This window comes from Lagenorhynchus albirostris, chromosome 15 (genome assembly GCF_949774975.1).
Source record: "Lagenorhynchus albirostris chromosome 15, mLagAlb1.1, whole genome shotgun sequence".
In the NCBI taxonomy this organism is placed as follows: domain Eukaryota; kingdom Metazoa; phylum Chordata; class Mammalia; order Artiodactyla; family Delphinidae; genus Lagenorhynchus; species Lagenorhynchus albirostris.
In genome coordinates this window covers 56603386-56622743 of record NC_083109.1, presented here as the reverse complement: position 1 = coordinate 56622743, position 19358 = coordinate 56603386, and the positions used below count along the sequence as shown (strand labels likewise).

Sequence of the window (19358 nt, the reverse complement as noted above, 5' to 3'; positions counted from 1 at the left end):
TGTCTTGGAGGCAGGAGCAGCTGCTGGTTCCCATCAGCAACTTATGCAGGATTTCTCCGTATCCACAAAGGAAAAGAGAATAATGCTTGTAAAGCAGTTAGCATCATCCTCAGCATGCTATGAGCACTCAAGAAATGACAAGAGCACCTATAAACTATAACAGTTGACCCTTGAACAACATGGGTTTGAATTGTGCATCATGGGTCAATTTATAGGAGGATTTTTTTCACTAAACAGGTACTGTGGTACTATACAATCTGTGGTTTGTTGAATCTGCAGGCTGTAAAGTTATATTTGGATTTTCTTTTTTTTTCTTTTTCAAATGATTTTCCCATTTAGGTTATTATAGAATATTGAGCAGAGTTCCCTGTGCTATACAGTAGGTCCTATATTTGGATTTTCAATTCTGCAGAGGGTCAGTGCCCCTAACCCCTGCGTTGTTCACAGGTCAACTATATTATTGCTTATACTAATTCATTCAGGTGGTAAACGCCCCAGACATGTCTGAGGGGGCGGGCAGGTGTAGACCCTCTGGTCAACAGGTCCAGCTGAATCCATTGTTCACCATTCGGCCAGGCCCTGCAAATGTGAATGATGGAACTGTATTAAGGTTCTTATGGCTGCTGTAACAAATTACCACAAGTTTGGTGAATTTATTTTCACCACAGTCCTGGAGGCCAGAAGTTCAAAATCAAGGTGTCATCAGGGCTGGGTTCTCTCCAAAGGCTCTCAGGAAGGATCCTTCTGTATTAGCTTGAGCTGCTGTAACAAACTATCATAGATTGAGGGGCTTAAACAACTGAAATTTATTTTCTCACAGTTTTGGAGGCTGGAAGTCTGAGATCAAGGTGCTAGCATGGCCAGGTTGTGGTGAGGGGATCGCCCCTTGGGTTGCAGACAGCCACCTTCTCACTGTGTCCTCACACGGCCTCTTCTCTGAGTACATGAATAGAGAGAGGGAGCAAGCTCTCTAGTGTCTCTTATAAGGACACTAATCCTATCAGATCAGGGCCCCATCCTTATGACCTCATTTAACCTTAATGACTTTCTTAGAGGCCCCATCTCCAAATACAGCCACACTAGGGGTTAGGTCTTCTATATATGAATTTGGGGGGGACACATGCAGTTTGTAATACCTTTCTGGCCTTTCTCCTAGCTTCTGGTGACTCCCGGTGACCCTTGACTTGTAGATGAGTCATTCCAGTGACACATTTGCCTCCATCTTCACATGGCCATCTTCCCTCTGTGTCTATGTCCAAATCCCCTCCTCTTCTCAGGACACCAGTCATCGGATTAGGGCCCACCTAAACCAGTATGACCTCATCTTCACTTATTTACCCTGCAAAGACCCTATTTCCAAATAAGATCACATTCACAGGTTTGGGACTTGAACACATCTTTTGGGGGAACGTAATTTGACCCATAATAGAAAATATCTTAGAAGGGATGCTCCAGACCTAGTTTTTCAGCCCGCAGCTGTGTGAGTCACCTCAGCTAGGGGGGTCCTCCCGGCTGAGACTCCCAGACATCGTAGTGCAGAGACAAGCCAGCCCCACTGTGCTCCGTCTGAATTCCTGGCCCACAGAATCCATAAACATAACAAAAGTGTTATGGTCTGTGCCACTAAATTTGGGGGTAGTTTGCAACACAGCAGTAGATGCGCAGAATAAGGGGGAAGGAAAGCTGCCCTTCTTCGCAGAACTTTGCAGGTTAGGGGGAGAGGGCCCCCCGCGTTCCTGAGTCTCAGTTACATACACAACCACCCCTGAGGCTCAGACAGGTGAGGTGCTTTGCTCAAAATGCCAGCTGCTGAGTGGCAGAGCTGGGATGCAGACCCAGGTCTCTGATATGCCCCAGCGTCGGATGGGGCCTTAGAGTGAAAAGCCGTTTCTAGCATCCGAGGCACGTCTTTTCCTTTGAGAGTCTCCCCCGAGACTTGGCGATGCAAGGGTTACTGGCTAACTCCCATATGCCGGAGTGTACATCACCCCCACTGCCTGGGCTAATGAAAAATCATGTATGCAACAGAGGAAAGCGGATGGCCTGCCAGATGTGTGATAAGAAACCAGCTTGCAGGAAATTGCTATCAGGTGATCATTATTAGCCCGGGTATTCAGAGCAACCCCGTTTCCAAAGGTCATGCGTTTACTAAATGCTTGATGCGTTTTCCCAATCGGCCCTGGAAGATTTTGTCCTCCTGGAGAGAAAGCTCTTCCCCTGGATCTGCTGAGAGCAGGTGATTATAATTCTACACCTCCCCACCCCCGCATCTCACCAGCCTCTAACAGCAGCTACTACAAATGCACAGTGATTGCCTCTCTGGTTCCTGGTACTGCGTAGAGAAAAACCAAGCTGACCGTCGCGTGTGATGGAGCTGGGTTCAAATCCCAGCTCGGCCACTCAGTAATCATAGTCACTCATTTGATGCGTGATTGTGGAGAGCTTTTCACATGCTAGGTACTCGGGCAAGTTACTTTACTTCTTTGAACTTAATTTTCTAATTTCTCGAGTACTGATAATAATACCTACTTTGAAGCGTTGTTGTGAGAATGAGTGAAATAGAATGTGGAAAGTTCCAGGCACGACTTTCCTGTGCTTCCTGAGCTGATCTGAGCGTATCTCTTCATCTTAAAGAACGCACCAATTTCACTAATTTTACCAAGTCATATATTGTTAGATTTTTAAAAAGCCAGTTAGGGCTTCCCTGGTGGCGCAGTGGTTGAGAGGCCACCTGCCGATGCAGGGGACACGGGTTCGTGCCCCGGTCCGGGAAGGTCCCACATGCCGCGGAGCGGCTGGTCCCGTGAGCCATGGCCGCTGAGCCTGCGCGTCCGGAGCCTGTGCTCCGCAACGGGAGAGGCCACAACAGTGAGAGGCCCGCGTACCACACACACACACAAAAAAGCCAGTTAAGCCAGGTCACCTTTAAGGGGCCTGGAAGGAAGTGTTTGGCCTTGGTGATGGTGTCACGATGTGGTTCGAGATTCTCCCCGGGGTTGCCGTCATGGCCGCGTGCTTGTTCATCCCGGGAATGGCCACTGCACGCATCCACAGGTTCACTAACGGGGGGCAAGGAAAAAAGGGTTGCCCATTATTCATATCTGTGGAACTCGGTGGAAAGAGATAGGCGCATCTCTGGAGTTGATCGTTACTATGTGCCAAAGGGTTTGGAGAACATTGATTAAGAAAGCATTTTCCTGGGGCTTCCCTGGTGGCGCAGTGGTTGGGAGTCCGCCTGCCGATGCAGGGGACCCGAGTTCGTACCCCTGTCCGGGAGGATCCCGCATGCCGCCGAGCGGCCATGGCCGCTGAGCCTGAGCGTCAGGAGCCTGTGTTCCGCAACGGGAGAGGCCACAGCAGTGAGAAGCCCGCGTACAGCAAAAAAAAAAAAAAAAAAAAAAAAGAGCATTTTCCTGATTGATGAAAAATAACTCAGTTATGCTCATCTACCGCTGCTAGAAGGTTATGCAGTGTATTGTGTAGCATGCAGTGTATTTTGTACTCTGTAATAAAAATAAAACAAAAAAGTAAAATTAAATAAATAATTTAAAAAGCCAGTTACATAAATCAGGAGCTTGGGATGAACACACACACACAGCTATATGTAGGACAGATAACCAACAAGGACTTACTGTATAGCACAGGGAACTCTACTCAATATTCTGTGATAACCTATATGAGAAAAGAATCTAAAAAAGAATGAATATATATGTATAACTGAATCACTTGGCTGTACACCTGAAACGAACACAACATTGTAAATCAACTGTACTCCAGTAAAATTAAAATAAAAAAATTTTAAAAGCCAGTTACGATGCCATACATACTGTATAATATTAGTTAAGTAACAGAAAACACTCAAAAACTATATGTTTTCTCAGGATATGTGCATATTATATAAATACACAGAAAAAATCTGGAAAGTTGCCTTCTCAGGATAGGGGCTGGGATGAAGGTAGGTTTGAGAGGACTTTGTTTTAATTTTTAAAGGGCTGCAACATATATCACTTCTATGGTTAGAAATTTATTTAAAAGTGAAAGTGCACAGGGGCTTACACTGGTCAAATGTGGGACAATATGAGCCTTTAAATGAATATTTATTAGCAAGAATAAAACATGATACATTGAATAAAAGCAATCTATGTAAACAGGTACTCAAAACAAATGTGTCTTAGTCCATTGAAACTGCTGTAACAGCATACCATAGAGTAGGTGGTTTATAAACAACAGAAATGCTTACAATTCTGGAGGCTGGAAGTCTGAGTTCAGGGTACCAGTGTGGTCAGGTTGTGGTGAACGCCCTCTTGGGGTGACACAAACATTCAGGCCAGTGCTTGTACACGAATGTTCATAAATTCACTATTCATAGTAGCAAAAAGAAACAACCTAAATGTCCGTCAACTGGAAAATGGATAAATAAAATGTGGTCTATCCATACAGGGGGAAATTAGCCAGCCTTAACATGGAAGGAAGTACTGATACATGTTACACCATGGATGGACATTGAAAATAGGATACTCAGTGAAATGTCCCAGACACAAAAGACCACACACGTACTGCATGATTCCACGTATAATGAAACATCCAGAAAAGCAAATCCATAGAGACCATAAGCAGACTGGTGGTTGCCAGGGCCTGGGGAGAGGGAAAAATGGGGAGCGACTGCTTCATGGGTGCGGGGTCTCCTTTGGGAGTGATGAAAATGGCTTGAAACTAGATAGAGGGCGTGGTTGTACAACACTGTAAATGTACCAAATGCCACTGAATTGTTCACTTTAGAATGGTGAATTTTATTTCAGTGAAAAACTCCATGAGTTCATAATGAAACTAAAAGACTTTTTAAAAGGGTGGTGGATGGAAAACTGCAGTGGGAAACTATAGAAGGAAGGATGAGTAGAAATAGAAAATCACTCTTTAAAGTCACCTTAATGCTGACTGATCCAGATAAGAATCATCAATGGATGTTTGGGAAAAAGACAGTTGAGGTACAAGACAGTCACACAGGCCACACTGACCTGACCGCACTGCCACCCTGATCTCAGACTTGCAGCCTCCAGAACTGTGAGAAATAAATTTCTGTTGTTTATAAGCTGCCCAGGCTGTAGTATGTGGTTATAGCAGCCCGAATGAACTAAGATACAATCTACATACTGTCAAATTCACTGTTTTAAAGTGTACAAATTGGTGGATTTCGTATATTCACAACATTGTACAGCTATCACCACTGTCTAATTCCAGAATATGTTCATCACCCCCAAAACAAACACTGCCCATCAGCATCCTCCTGTAACTGAAAGTGGGGTCCCTCTGTTCGCCACTCAAAAGCCAATAAAGAGGCGAAGTTGGTGGAAAGTAAAGTTTGCTTTATTTTGGAGGCCGGCAACTGGGGGGAGGTGCAGAGTCCTGTCCAAAGGCCAACTCCCCGCCACTGACAACCAGGGGGCAAGAGCTTTTATAGGCAGAGGGAGGGGGCTACATGCAGAAACAGCACAGTCAGCTCTGACAGTCATCTTGAAATTGGTCATTGGTTGTTTGACCAGCACCATATTGATGGTTTTAGATACAGTTAACCTTCAGTTCTCCGGGTCGGTTTGTTCCCATTTCCTTGAGGCCAATTCTCGGAATTGTGGCAGCTTATGTCATGGCTACAGCCTGGTCATCATGTAGTTAACTTCTTCCACCTGGTGAGGGTTTCAGTATCTATAAGACAGCTCACAGGATATGGCTCAGAATATTATCTGTAGCCCTTGAGAGGGAACTAAATGTCCTTGACTTTGCTTACTGACTAAACTATTATCGTTTCGTCCTGTTGGACTGTTTTTCTTTGCTTCTACATTCTCTCACTTCTCTGATTAAGCTTGTTCTTTGGCTAAGGTTTTTCCACAGACAAAAGGCAGGAGGATATGGGGGTGGGGGAAGGACCATAGTGTCCTGTTTTGTTTCACTCTCCATTGCCCTCTCCCATGGCAAATGCCAAACCACTTTCTGTCTGCGGATTTGCCTCTGTGGGGTATTTCATATAAATGGAATCCTACAAAATGCACTCTTTTGTGCTTGGCTTCTTTCACTGAGCATGTTTTCAAGGTTTACCCGTGTTGTAGCATGTATTAGTACTTCATTCCTTTTTTTTTTTTTTGAGATGTCTTATCAATTGTCAAATTAATTTATTCTAAGTTGCCAGTGTAATTTTTTAAAATATGAGTTGGTAAACTCCAATATGATTAAACATATGTCTCTGGCTGAGAATACTTTTTAAATTGAAGTATAGTTGATGTACAATTTTATATAAGTTATAAGTGTATGGTATAGTGATTCACAGTTTTTAAAGGTTATACTCCATTTGTAGTTATTATAAGTACTTCATTCCTTGTTAATGGCAAAATAACATTCCATGGTACGGAGAGATCACATTTATTTATTCATTCATTAGTGGATGGACATTTGGGTTGTTTCTACTTTTTGGCTGTTATAAATAATGGTGCTCTGAACATTCATGTAAAGTTTTTGTGTGGACATACATTTTCATGTCTCTTGGCTACCTACCTAGGAATGGAATTGCTGGGTCTTTTTGTGACTATGTTTAATCTTTTAAAGAACAGTCAAACTGTTTTCCAAAGTGGCTGCATAATTTTATATTCCAGCCCCAGCTGAGTATGAAGCTTCCAGTTTCCTGGAGTTTAGTCTTATTGGGCAACTCTTGGAACCAGGGTAAAGCACATGCCTCTGAGTTGTCTCACCCAAAGGGTGTGGGTGCTGGGGCATTTATACACCAAATTCCGCAGTCATTGGTTAGGGCTGCTAATTTCTTGGCTTTTCTGGTTGGCCGTGGGTGAGCAGAGTGACCCTAGAGAAAGCCTCTGTTGCTGCCTATTAGATGTTGGGCCTGGATGCATGGAAAAAAGGGATGCGGTGAAGTATCTCGGCTGCTGTTCTTACGAATTGTTTAAGGATAACCCAGCCAATTCTCATATCTCCCACAGCCTGCTGTGGCCCTCACAGGACTGCAGATACCCTTTTAACTGTGTTAAAATCACACAATTAAGGATCTGTAGTGATCTGAAAAGCAGCCTCCAAAAATTCATATCCACCTGAAACCTCCGAATGTGACCTTCTTTGGAAATACGGTCTCTGTAGACGTAATCATCTTGGATTTAGGGTGGACCCTGAATCCAATGACAAGTGTCCTTATAAAAAGAGGACTTCCCTGGTGGTCCAGTGGTAAAGAATCCGCCTTCCAATGCAGGGGGCACAGGTTTGATCCCTGGTCGGGGAACTAAGATTCCCACGTGCCGCGGGGCAACTAAGCCCGTGCGCCACAACTACTGAGCTCACGCGCCTCAACTAGAGAGCCCGCGTGCCACAAAACTACAGAGCCCACGCACTCTGGAGCCTGCGTGCCACAACTAGAGAGAGAAAACCCGCACGCCACAACTAGAGAGAAGCCTGAGTGCCACAACAAAAGCCTGCGCACCACAATGAAAAGATCCCACATGCCTCAACGAAGATCCCACGAGCCTGCAACTAAGACCCGATGCAACCAAAATAAATAAATAACCAAATTAAATAAATATTAAAAAAATAAATAAAAAGAGGAGAGGATGCAGAGAGAAGAAGGTGATTGAAGACAGAGGCAGAGATTGGAGTGACCAGTCTACAAGCCAGGGGACACCAAAGATTGCTGGCCACACCAGGAGCCGGGAGAGAGGCAGAGGACAGAGCGTCCCTCAGAGTCTCTTGCAGGAATCAACCCTTCTGACATCTTGATCTTAGACCTCTGCTGTCCAGAACTGTGAGAGAAGAAATTGCTGTTGTTGAAGCCCCCTAGTTTGTGGTACCCAGTTAGGAAGCTAACGGGTGGTCTCAGCTGGTTGGTGCCTCAAGGCTTTGGTGTCCCCTGGGCTCCGAAGGCCAGTGCCCAGCCCGGTTTCCACCTCCACGATCAGCTCCTTCTGAAGTTCACAGTCTAAATGCTCCCTGCTCAGATAGGCCTTCTCCCCACCGCCCCATCCTGTGTTGCCCCCTACCATCTGCGCAAGGATCTCTATCACACACCTGTTTTATTTTCTTCCTAGGCCTGTCGCTCTCCAGAACGACCTGTTATTTAATTTCTCCGTGTTTATCATCTGTCTCTTGCACTAGCATGTAAGATGCATGACAGCGGGGCCTTGCCTGCCTGGTTCACTGTTTTCCTGAGCACCTGTGATCGGGGACTCTGCAGAAAGAACGAGAGGCTGGAGACCTTTGGAGCACCTCTGGAGGCGCTACTGCCCCAGATGTCATGGGGAAGGTGTAACTTCAGAGAAACTGGCCCTTGACACCCCACCCACTCGCTGTGCATGGTGGGCAGAAGAGGTTTTGGTGAAACACTTAGACCAGGATCAAAATGTTCTCTTTTGAGATGAGCTTAAGAAGTCACCCTGTTCTTTCCTGTGTCCGGCTTTGGGAGAATAATGAATATTTCCAAGTGTCCCAAGCCTGCTCTGTTTTCCTTCTTCCCAGATTACCCCAGGACCCAGGATGCTGGTGGAAGACTTTGAATGGCCTCTTCTCTTCCTGGTGAGGCTCCCTCCCTCTTCTGATTATGGCTGTCTCCTAGCAAGGTGTCCGATTGCTGCATCTGACCACTTATTGTAGGGTGGCAGTGGAATCACCAGGATCCAGATATCGGGGTACATCCTCTGAATAGCAGGACCAGTGTGGAGGGAGGCACAGGGGAGGCGAATGCACCATCTCCCCAGGGAAGGATTAGCTACTTTGATTGATTTATTTATTTTTAAAATTATTTTTAAGCTGCTTTTCAACTGTCTCTGCCCAACAGCTTCTTTGGGTCTCCCCTCTGATTTCTATTTAATTTTATTTAAAATGTCTCTTTTCTTCAAGCTTGGGCAGGGGTTGATCTTTGCTAGCTGAGTAAGGGTCAGTAACTCCGGAATGCGAAGCCATGTCCTGTTTAATAATTCCTGGACGAATGGAGGCTGTGCCAGGCATCTCATATGTTTTATCTCTTTTAGTTCCCACAACAACGCTATGAGTGAAGTATTGTTCCCATTTTATAGATGAGGTCAGACAGGTTAAGTCATGTGCCCAACATGTCCTTCCCTTTTCTTTTCTTTCCCTCCTGTTCCGTCCTTCTTTTCTTAAAACATGAAAAAATTAATAAACTTTATTTTTTAGAGCAGTTTTAGGTTCATAGCAAAATTAAGTGTTAAGTGCAGAGATTTATATCCAATATATCCCCTGCAAACTGCCCCGCCCCCAATCTGTAGCCCCAGGAAGCTCTCCAGCTGAGCTGTAGTTACCTGTTTCTCCGAGTGCCTTGAAGTCCACCATCCAGGCGGGCAATCGTGGTCTCGACACTCAGGAAAGCGGTGACTTGACGAATGCCCATGGTTCCTCTCATAGAGATGCTTTCTTGTTTGTTCCTGAGAGTCCTCTGGGGGTCATGGCTGTATTGAGTAAGAACTTCCTAGAACACATTGTGGTTTGAAATGCTGGACTTGGTAGATGGGGAATAGGCTGGGGGAGCGAGAAAAGCACCGAATTGGGCCCAGGAGGGACCCTGGGCAGCTTAAGGGAGACATGGGTTGAGAGTCTGGGCTCTGGACTGTAGTAGACCTGGGACTGGCCCCCACCTGTGAGACTTCAGGTGTCCTCTCTGAGCGTTGGCTTCTTTCTGGGTGAACCAGGATAGGCTGGTCCAATGCCTTCTCCCCTGCAATCGCCCCCATCCTATAGGCAACCCCCCCGAACAGGAATGGGGGCTCTTGTTGGAGAGTCAGAATGCAGATGGCCCCTTTCATTCTGCTCCCAGCCTTTGTGATCTTTTTTTTTTTTTTCTCTCCAACTCAGAATTTCTCGTTTTTAGCTGACGATACTCCGTGAGGCTTCAGGTCTCACAAAGGCACCTTGATCATATGGCTCATCATCAGCTCCTTTTATCTTGGGAACATCTGGTGAACCAAATCTAATCAATCCAGAGCAGCAGAGGGCTCACGGAAGGTCCACATCTGCCCGGCTCTCCTTCAAGGGCACTGAGTCAGGATGAGGCTGCCTTGCCTGAGAACTCACACCTGTCTGGACATACCCAGCAGTGCAGAACACAGCACCCATGGGTCGGGGGCCTGCAGCACGCTCACACACGTCATCTCCAATTCTCCAGGCTGCCTTAAGAGGGAGAAACCAAGACTGGCCCCATTTTGCAGATCAGCAAACTGAGGCTCAGAGATGTGAAGTCACTTGCCTGCAGTAACTCAGTTCCTAGGGGACTGGCCCAGGTGGGTCTGACTCTGAAAAGTGGTTCAGAAAAGTAAAGTGACTCTTCTAAAATGTGCTTCCAGCTTTCTGGAGTCAGGCAGCCTCGATGCCAATCTTAGCCCTGCCCCCTACCCCCTGTCTCAGGTCAGGTTCTCCCAGAAGCAGACCCAGAGATGGGAATTCACATGCAAGTGAATTTTCAAGGGTTTCCAGGAGAAACTGGAAAGGGAGTGAGGAAAGTAGGACAGGGAAGGCGAGAAGGCCAGCATGAGAGAGGGCTCAGGTGGAATTCCAGCTTCAGCCTGATCCCACGGAGAGCTGTGGAGCATAAGTTATACTACAGCCTTTCCCCTTCCTTGAGACAAGTGTAGGAGTTTCCTTGGGCTGTTGTAAGAAACCAGCACAAACTGGGTGGCTTAGAACAACAGAATTGTGTAGTCTCACAGTTCCAGAGCCTAGAAGTCCAATATCAAGGTGTTGGCAGGGCCAGGCTCCCTCTGAAGGCTCTTGGGAAAGATCTGTTACAGGCTTCTCTTCCAGTTGGCAACCCTGGACGTTCCTTGCCTTGTAGACGCATTGCTCCAATCCCTGCCTCCATCTTTGCATGCTCTTCTCTTCTGTGTCTGTGTCTTCTCTTCTTCTGAGGACCCTTGGATTTAGGCCCCTAACAGGTAATCCAAGATGATCTTCTGATGACGGACTCACTCGTCTAATGTCTGATCCATTCTGCACGCTTTCCTAGACCTTTTGACCTTGCACAGCCCTGTGCCTGTTCCGATGGCTTGGTTGGAAGCCCCTGAAACCAGCAATGGCTAAAATATACTAAAAAATATGACAGTGTACAGGGGGACTCTCACACCAAAAGGATGGAAAAGCTGGGAAAGCCAGACCTTGAGAGGGACAGGGTCCAGAGAGCTCAGGAAATTTAGGACAAAAGCAAAGCGTCCTTCTTCAAGGCGTTACCTTAGAAATGGGGTAACCCTACGCCCCAAGCACTCTCCTTCATCAGGGTCTCTATTCACGAGGCAGATTCTGGAAAGAAGAGCATCTGATTGGTCTACCCTTTAGGAATTATGACTCCAGACTGCATATTGGGGGAAGATGGCGGTCAGAACACCACCGCCCCGCTCTGGAGCTCACGTCGTTTCCATTACACACGCCTCATCTCCCACGTCCACACTCTAACCTTTTCACACTTCACACTGTCAGCTGACCTGGAAAACAACCCCTCTGCCCAACAGTGTGTGGCTAAAAAGCAGCTCGTAAAGAGTGTCGGTGAAGGAACGCTGGCTGGACGCAAAGGTCAGAGCCAGCGGGGCTGCAGTGCCCTGGTCCCTGCTCACAAGGGCTCCAGGTCTGGAGCTTTGTCAGCGACACAGTGAGCCCAGGACACGGTCTCTAGAAGGCTGAGGGGCTTCTCCGTGGCCCGCCCCACCCTGGCAACAAAAACAATCATAAATCGGCAAATGTTTGTTGAGTGCTTGCTGTGTGCCAGGCCCTGTTATAAATACTTTACCCATGTGAATTCCATCCTCGCAACAGCCTATGAAGGAATGTGCTATCATTACTCCCACTTTACAGATAAACTGAGGCACACAGAATGGTGATGTAACTTGCCCGATGTTGCTAACCCTCCAATTCCCGCAGCGAAGAGGAGCAAGGTGCTCAGAGCCCACTAGAAGGGCAGCCATGTCCCCCGGAAAGCCCCACTTTTCAGATCAGGAATATTTTCATAGGCATCACCAATGATGATCCCTCCTGCCTCGTTAGGTGGGTTGGGGGCGGGCATCTCCCTGTTCGCCCCTGGACATCATGTCCTAACACATTATCGTAGGTAAGGAAGATGCCGATTGGGCCCATCCCCAATTCTGCACTAACTCAAAGTCACCCCACTATCTGCTCACCAAGACCCTTCCTGGCAGAAGGGCTGCTGGGCCTGTGATGAGTGTCCCTTGGTGGAGATCTGGACAGGAGAAGACGTTGGTCTCTGCCGATCTGCACAGCTGCTTCATCTTTCCAACCCACGCCCACCTTCGACGACTGCAAAGGTGACCGGTGGGGCAAGGGAGGTGAAAGAGCCAGGGTAAGGCAGGGTGGAAAGGCTTTAACATGCGTTTATTGAGCACTTACTATGTGCCAGCAAGTGTACCATGCCCTGGGGAGCAAATGCAGAGCGAAACAGCCCCAGCTGCCCTTCATGAGCTTGCACATGGACCGGTTTCCCAAAAGGGGGGCGGGGGGGGGCTGCATCTTCTGGAGGTGGGTGGGATGCATCCTCCAGGGGTGGGTGGGATTGGAGAGTGTTTTCAGATGTTGCATGTCAAGGATTGAGTAACATCTGATCACACAGAGAGACAGCCATTTCCTCTCCAATGCTCCTTCAGCCCTCTGATCGCTCCCAGAAGGAAGTCTCAATTTGTTGCTGGAACAAATGCCCTTATAGCGGACGCTTGTCCATTTCCCTTTTTACCAAGACAGCAAGCTTCAGGCTCAGACTTGGGCAGTTCCAGGCGAGAATCCAGTAGGCTTGCCTCGTTTCCCACGATATTCACTTTCACAGCCACCTTTTCTGCCTGGTAAGAAATGGCAGTTTTCCACTGCAGCAGTAGCACCCAGAGCTCTTTAAAGATGATTTTAACAAGGTGATTCTATTTAAAGAAAAATATTAAGTAGGTAACTGGACATCTGGATTTTGGCAGAAGAAATGGGAAGGAGACAGTAGGTTTATAATTTTATAGATTATGTGGATTAGAGCTATGCCATCCAAAATGATTGCCACTACTCACCATGTGGCGATTTAATTTTAAGTATTTTAAATGCAGCTCCTCAGTTACACTGGCCACATTTCAAGTGCTCAATAGTCATTTGGGGGACTTCCCTGGTGGCGCAGTGGATAGGACTCCGTGCTCCCAATGCAGGGGGCCCGGGTTCCATCCCTGAGCAGGGAACTAACTCCCACGTGCATGCCGCAACTAAGGGGCCCACAGGGTGCAACTAAGGAGCCCTGGAGCCGCAACTGAGGAGCCCACCTGCTGCAACTAAGACCCGGCACAACCAAATAAATAAATAATAATAATTATTTTTTTAAGTGCAGATTATTTTTAACAAAAGAAAAAAATAGTCATTTGGGACAGTGATTATCATAGTAGATAGTGTTGCCATACGAGACCCTCTTACTTTCAAGACAGGTCTAGGAAGGGCATATAAAAGACACTTCAGCTGTGGGAACACCCCCATTGTGGGTTCCAGGATTCCATACCCCACTCCTTTGCATCACTTGGGTTCACTGGATTAGATAAAGCAACTAGAACAGTGCCAGGTCTGCAGAAAGGGCTAAGTAAGGGTTAGCTGACATTATTATTATTATTATTGCTATTATTGTAATAGGGAAGAACAAATCTGACTCCATATTGGGTCTGTTTCTTTTACTTGAACCTTTGTATTCTATTGCTCTTGCTTCCAGTTAAGAATGTTGCCTATAGCCTGAAATAGACAGGATAGCCCATTCTCAAGGCTCTTTTCCATTCACATGGAGATAAAAAAATTGCAGAACAGAGAATAACATTTGTCTTATTGGAAGTTTACAGGAACATCGTGACCTGACCTACATGGACAGCTGCAAGAACAAAGGATTCCGGCACCAAGAAATTTGCAACAACTAACCACGCCCCTCCCTTACCTTGCCTTTAAAAATGCTTTGCTGAAACCCTTGGGGGAGTTTGCAGGTTTGGGGGCATGAGCCACCCGTTTCCTTGCATGTCCCTGCAATAAACCTTTCTCTGCTCCAAACTCCTGCGTTTGGGTTTGTTCGGCCTCACTGTGCATCAGGAACACGAACTACTTGCGTTTGGCAACATTATTATTATGTCTCCCCTCTCTTGAGTGTGAACTCCAAACTCTGGGAGGGAACAAAGACCAGGTCTCTGGATGCTCCCATTTTCTATCCAGCCCCAAGGGAGCTTTCTCATTCCTCTTTCCCAGTGTTGATTCTTTGAATACAAAAACTTTTGTCTGTGCTCAAGGAGAGAGAGAATCCAGTCAGCCTCCCATTCTGCATGGCTTTTCCTGGCCACCCGATTTAGTATGGCCCCCACCTCTCTCTCCATCCTGCTGCCATGCCTTGCCTCTCATAAGGGCAGTTATCACCCCCCAATATTGCAAGTTAATTGACACATTTTCTCTCCCTCCCACTAGAACAGAAGTTCTGTGAGGGCAGGACCGGGTGGGTGTCTCTTTTGTTCACCGCTTTATTCTCAGCTTACAGAAGACTGCCTGGCACATATCACGCGCTTGATAAACATTTATTGAATGAATAAATTTCTCAGTGCCCTGTCTCAATCAAACATGGAAAACAAACACACAACGAAGACGTAGAAGAACTTGTGTTTCAAGAAAAATGGAAGATAGCTTATTCATCCACAAAAATGTTTACATTAGCAAACTGCATGTTGGCATGACTGGTGAGACCCCTGGAATCATTTGAGTTTGGGTCCCCTAGTCTACGGTGACACAGTGACAGTCTAGAGAGAATGAGACTCTGTATATAAGATATAATCTTATATATACACAAAGGGTTACCAACTAACCCTGTGTGGTGCCATAATAGTGAATAGTTAAGGCATTCCTGGCCATATTATCTCTGACACAACTGACAACTGATATTATCTCTGACACAACTGACAACTGATATTATCTCTGACACAACGGCTCTACCGTTGTAGCATGAAAGAGGCCATAAACAACTGTAAATGAGTTGGCCTGGCTGTTTGCTAATAAACTTTACTCACAAAAGCCAGGCTGTATTTGGCCTGGGACCGTGGTTCTATGAGAACTGTTCAGGAACTAAAGAGAAGCATGTGTGTTTATTGAGCAAATACTATAAACCAGGGACCAAGCTGGGCTGTTCCCTTTAAACCCTAAAACAAGTCTGTCAGGTGGGCACTATTATCTCCATTTTATAGATGAAAGAAACTGAGGCTCTGAGACATTGATAACTTGCCCAAATTCACATAGCTCATTAACAAAAGAGGACTTGAATCCAAGACTCCAAGCCCAGGCCTTTGTGCGCACATGGCACTGCCTCCCCTGGGGATGGCTGTTGCTTCCTGTATCCCATTCCAGGTCCCTCAGCCCTTGTGTGCCCCTGCCCCAGCATTCCAGCTTTATCCCAGAGAACATGAAGCACCTCTTGTTTGCCTTCCTGCCAGCACACCTTCCATGAACCACACCCCTAAGCTATCTTGCTCTCTCCTTCCCCGCAGAGCTCGGCACTGCTCTGACAGCAACACATTTCCCCAACTGGGAGAGAAGAAATAGAAATTTTTGTTTTTTTGCACAAAAGCTGCCCTTTACTCCTGCAGCTAAAATTCCCCCACAGAACAGGAAGAATATCCAAAGTCAGACCAAAAATCGCTATTTATTGAGCTGGCACCAGGGCCAGAAGCTGGAGAGGGGCTGGAGAGGCGAGGAGACCACAGCGCCACCACCTCTAGGAGCTGATAGAAGGAAGCCCAGGCCCCCCTGCGGGAACACAAAGTTCCCTTGATTCAGCCTGGCAAGGGGATGGGGAAGACTCCAAAAGATGGAGAGCCTGAAAGATGTGTAGGAACTAATCAACGGCCAAGTCACAAGGGAGGGCGCTCTGGGTGCAAAGACTCGGAGGGAGAGCGTTGTCCTTGCAAAACCACCAGCAGCCTGGTGCGGCTGGTACACCAGGAATCAGAAGGGACTCTACGGTGGACACCTGGGGTTTGAGGCTCCCCAGCACCCCTTCTCCTTCTTCAGGCAATGGTACCCTAAATTTTCTTAGGGGAACCATCCCCTGCATTGCGCAGACTTAGCGGTGCTGTCCATCAAGGTGCCCCGCCCATTCTGCTCGCAGCACTCCTTCTTGAATCACTCTACTGACCTAGGTTCTGGGTGGGGCTGTCAATCATGACACTCCTGCCCCTGGAAGCTGGTCATGTGATCCAGGATGGCCAATCATAGAGCCCCAACCTCCTGGTGATGTAATTCTAGCAAGGGGTATGTGACCCAAACTGGGCCAATCATATCCTTCCAGGTTAGCCTGTGGATATCGGGAGAGGGATGCTTGTGTTCTCCCAGGCTTGCTAGGCCGGGAAGAAATAGGTCTGTCATGTGGATAGAGCCTGAAAAACAGAAGCAAACAGAGCTAATAGATTGGTAAAGACAGAGTCCTGCCAACAGATATCCTTCCAGCTCTGGGATACAGCCATGCCTGGAGCCAGCCACCCAGAACTCCCCAGTTCTGTGAGCTCTTTTTAGCTTAGACTGTGTTGAGTTAGGTTTCTGAAACTTGAAACTGAATGAGTACAAACACCGTAAGATTTATTGAGGACTGGCCTTGTGCAAGACGTGGTAGTAAGAATTTTACGAGCATTGCCTGATTCATTTCTGGTGAGTCACTTCATCTCCTGGAGACTTCATTTGCTGGTGTGTAAAATGGGTATAATATGATAAGAATAGCATTGTTGGGAGACTTAAGTGAAGTAACACATGCAAAGCACCTGCCATAGGGACTTCCCTGGTGGTCCAGTAGTTAAGACTCTGTGCTCCCAGAGCAGGGGGCACGGGCTCGATCACTGGTCAGAGAACTAAGATCCCGCATGCCACGTGGAGCAATTCTAACCTTGTAGAATTGTAATTCTATAACCTTGTAGAATTGCCATGAGGACCGGGGCGATGCAAGTAAAACACTCAGAGCAGGGCCCCGCACCCTGAGAAAGAAAGAAATGCTACTATCATGATTTTTATTCATAGAAAAAAGATTAGAAAGAAACGCACGTGACAGGTTAACAGAGGTTTCTCTGCATAATAAACAACTTTATTTTTTTTCCTTTTCCCCAAGAATAAAAAAAAGTTACATAGTATTTTTATATTGAACATTTCCACTCCTTCCTGGCCCATCCCATCCCAAGAGTCTCTGATGGTACATTCTCTGTGGGATTCTATTCAGACTTGAAGTAATGGCTGAGGTTGGATAAGGCCAGGCTTGTCTGTCCTGTGTCTAGATGCCTTATTTCCCTCAGCTGTTGTAGAAAAGAGAGACTTCTTAACATTGGAAAGATGTCTCTGAACAAAATTCCAGGGCCAGGGAGATGAATGGAAGGAGGTAGGGAGGGTAGCGAATGTGCTTACTTACTTACTTTACTTATTTATTTATTTGTTGGCCACGCTGCGCGGCTTGTGGGCTCTTAGCTCCCCGACCAGGGATCGAACCTGTGCCCTCTGCAGTGGAAGCACGGAGTCCTAACCACTGGACCACTAGGGAATTCCCCTGAATATGCTTACTTTAATAGGCATCAATTATGCCCATTTTTCAGGTGGGAGAAAGATGCTTGTAGAGGTTTCAGAGATTCAGATGAGTTGGGGACTGGAGGTAAACGACTGAATTGCTGAAGCTTCCAGCCAAGCTACCATTTCTGTCTCGATGATATGGAACTACAGGGGCAAGTGGCCTGGCTTGTTTGGAGACATCAGCTACCTGGTTTCTTTCCCCCATGTTGCTTGTGTTGATGTTGGTCTGGGGAGCGGGGTGGAAAGTGTAGCCAGGTGTCCTGCAGTTCAACCCCAGAATGCCCCAAATGCCCTATTTATGCCCCAGTTGCAAAGGCAGTTTGGCTTGGGAAGCCTCTTTCGGGAAGTCTTCTTTCGCTGGCTCTAGACCTCAACCTTCCGTCTTTTGTAGCAGAGTAGAGACCAGACCATGCTCTTAGGAATCAGGTAAACCCACTTCAAATCTCTTTCCCTTTTGTGACTTTGGGTAAGTTACTCCACCTCTCTAAGTCCTGGTTTCCTGATCTCTGATGTGGGGGTGATAGTGAGTCCCTACCTTTTGGGGTTTGTGCTGGGAAGAATCATGGCCCCCCAAAAGGTGTCCGGGTCCTAATCTCTGAAACCCGTGACTGTAGTACTCTCCATGGCAAAGGGGACTTTGCAGATGTGATTAAATTAAGGATCTCAAGATGGGGAGATTTTCATGGATTGCCTGAGTGTGCTCAAGGGGATCACAGTGTCCTTATAAGAGAGAGCCAAAAGGGTCAGAGAGAGAAGGTATAAGGGCAAAAGCAGAGGGAGCAGAGGTCCGAGAGGAGGGAAGATGCTATGCAGCTGGCTTTGAAGATGGAGGGAGCGGCTACAAGCCAAGGAATGCAGGCGGCCTGTAGATTCAGCACAGCCCTGCCCACACCTTGACTTTAGCCCGAGGAAACTAATTTCAGACTTCTGATCCCCAGAACTGAAAGAGAATGAACTTGTGTTGTCTTAAGCCACTCAATTTGTGATAATTTGGAATAGCGGCCACAGGAAACTCATGCAGGGTTGCAGTGTAGATGAAATCTCAGGAACGTGACCAGGTATGGGGGAGAGTGATTGGCTGGAGGAGGGAGTGGGGGGCTGTCTGAACATCCTGCTACGGGAAGGGCTTTTAAGTCAGACCTTCACAAATGGTAGCTGTCCTCAAAGAATATGGTTTCGACCTTCTTCTGTGACTGCATGTACTACGTCGTGTTGAGTGTATTCCTTTCCTGTTCTGTGTCTCCTGGGACACTGTGAGGTCCTCAGAGGAGGAAGGGGACCTTGTCTTATTCCTATTGTATCCTTTGTGCCTGGCACACAGTAGCTGCTCAATAAACGAGAGCTTTCGAAGCTGAACAGAGATGCCCCTCTTCTTGTCTTCCATGAGGGCTTGCAGAACTGTGCTCTTTCCTTCCTGGGTCCCGCTTTCCTCCTCTGTAAGATGATTGGGCTGATTCTGTGGTTTCTTCCAGCTCTATGGTTCTAGTGCCTCCGCCTCTCCCCCAGACCCCGCTGAGCCACTGTATTGAGAAGGACGAAATCTGTCTCTCATGGTTGCAGGTCCTGGTGGGGAAGGGAGTGGCAATGGCCCCAGCAGCAGGCAATTTTAAGAGAACATGACCTCGGAGATCTGGCTGGTTCCAGACCTACCCCTTGTGATGTCCAGAATCTCTGTTAGCAAATTTCTAGTCTGACCTTTGCTTACCCCAGCCTGGGAGGGCTGCAGGGAGCTGGCTGCAGGCTGACGCTGGGCACTGATGTGGCAATTCTGGCACTAACAATCTGGA

The 19358-nt window shown here is 47.1% G+C and overlaps 1 pseudogene; it reads left to right on the top strand.

Annotated features, from left to right (window-relative positions):
* Nucleotides 1-2917: 2917 nt before the first annotated feature.
* LOC132506010 (NADH dehydrogenase [ubiquinone] 1 alpha subcomplex subunit 1-like) lies at nt 2918-3185 on the top strand (annotated as a pseudogene).
* The last annotated feature ends 16173 nt before the right edge of the window (nt 3186-19358 follow it).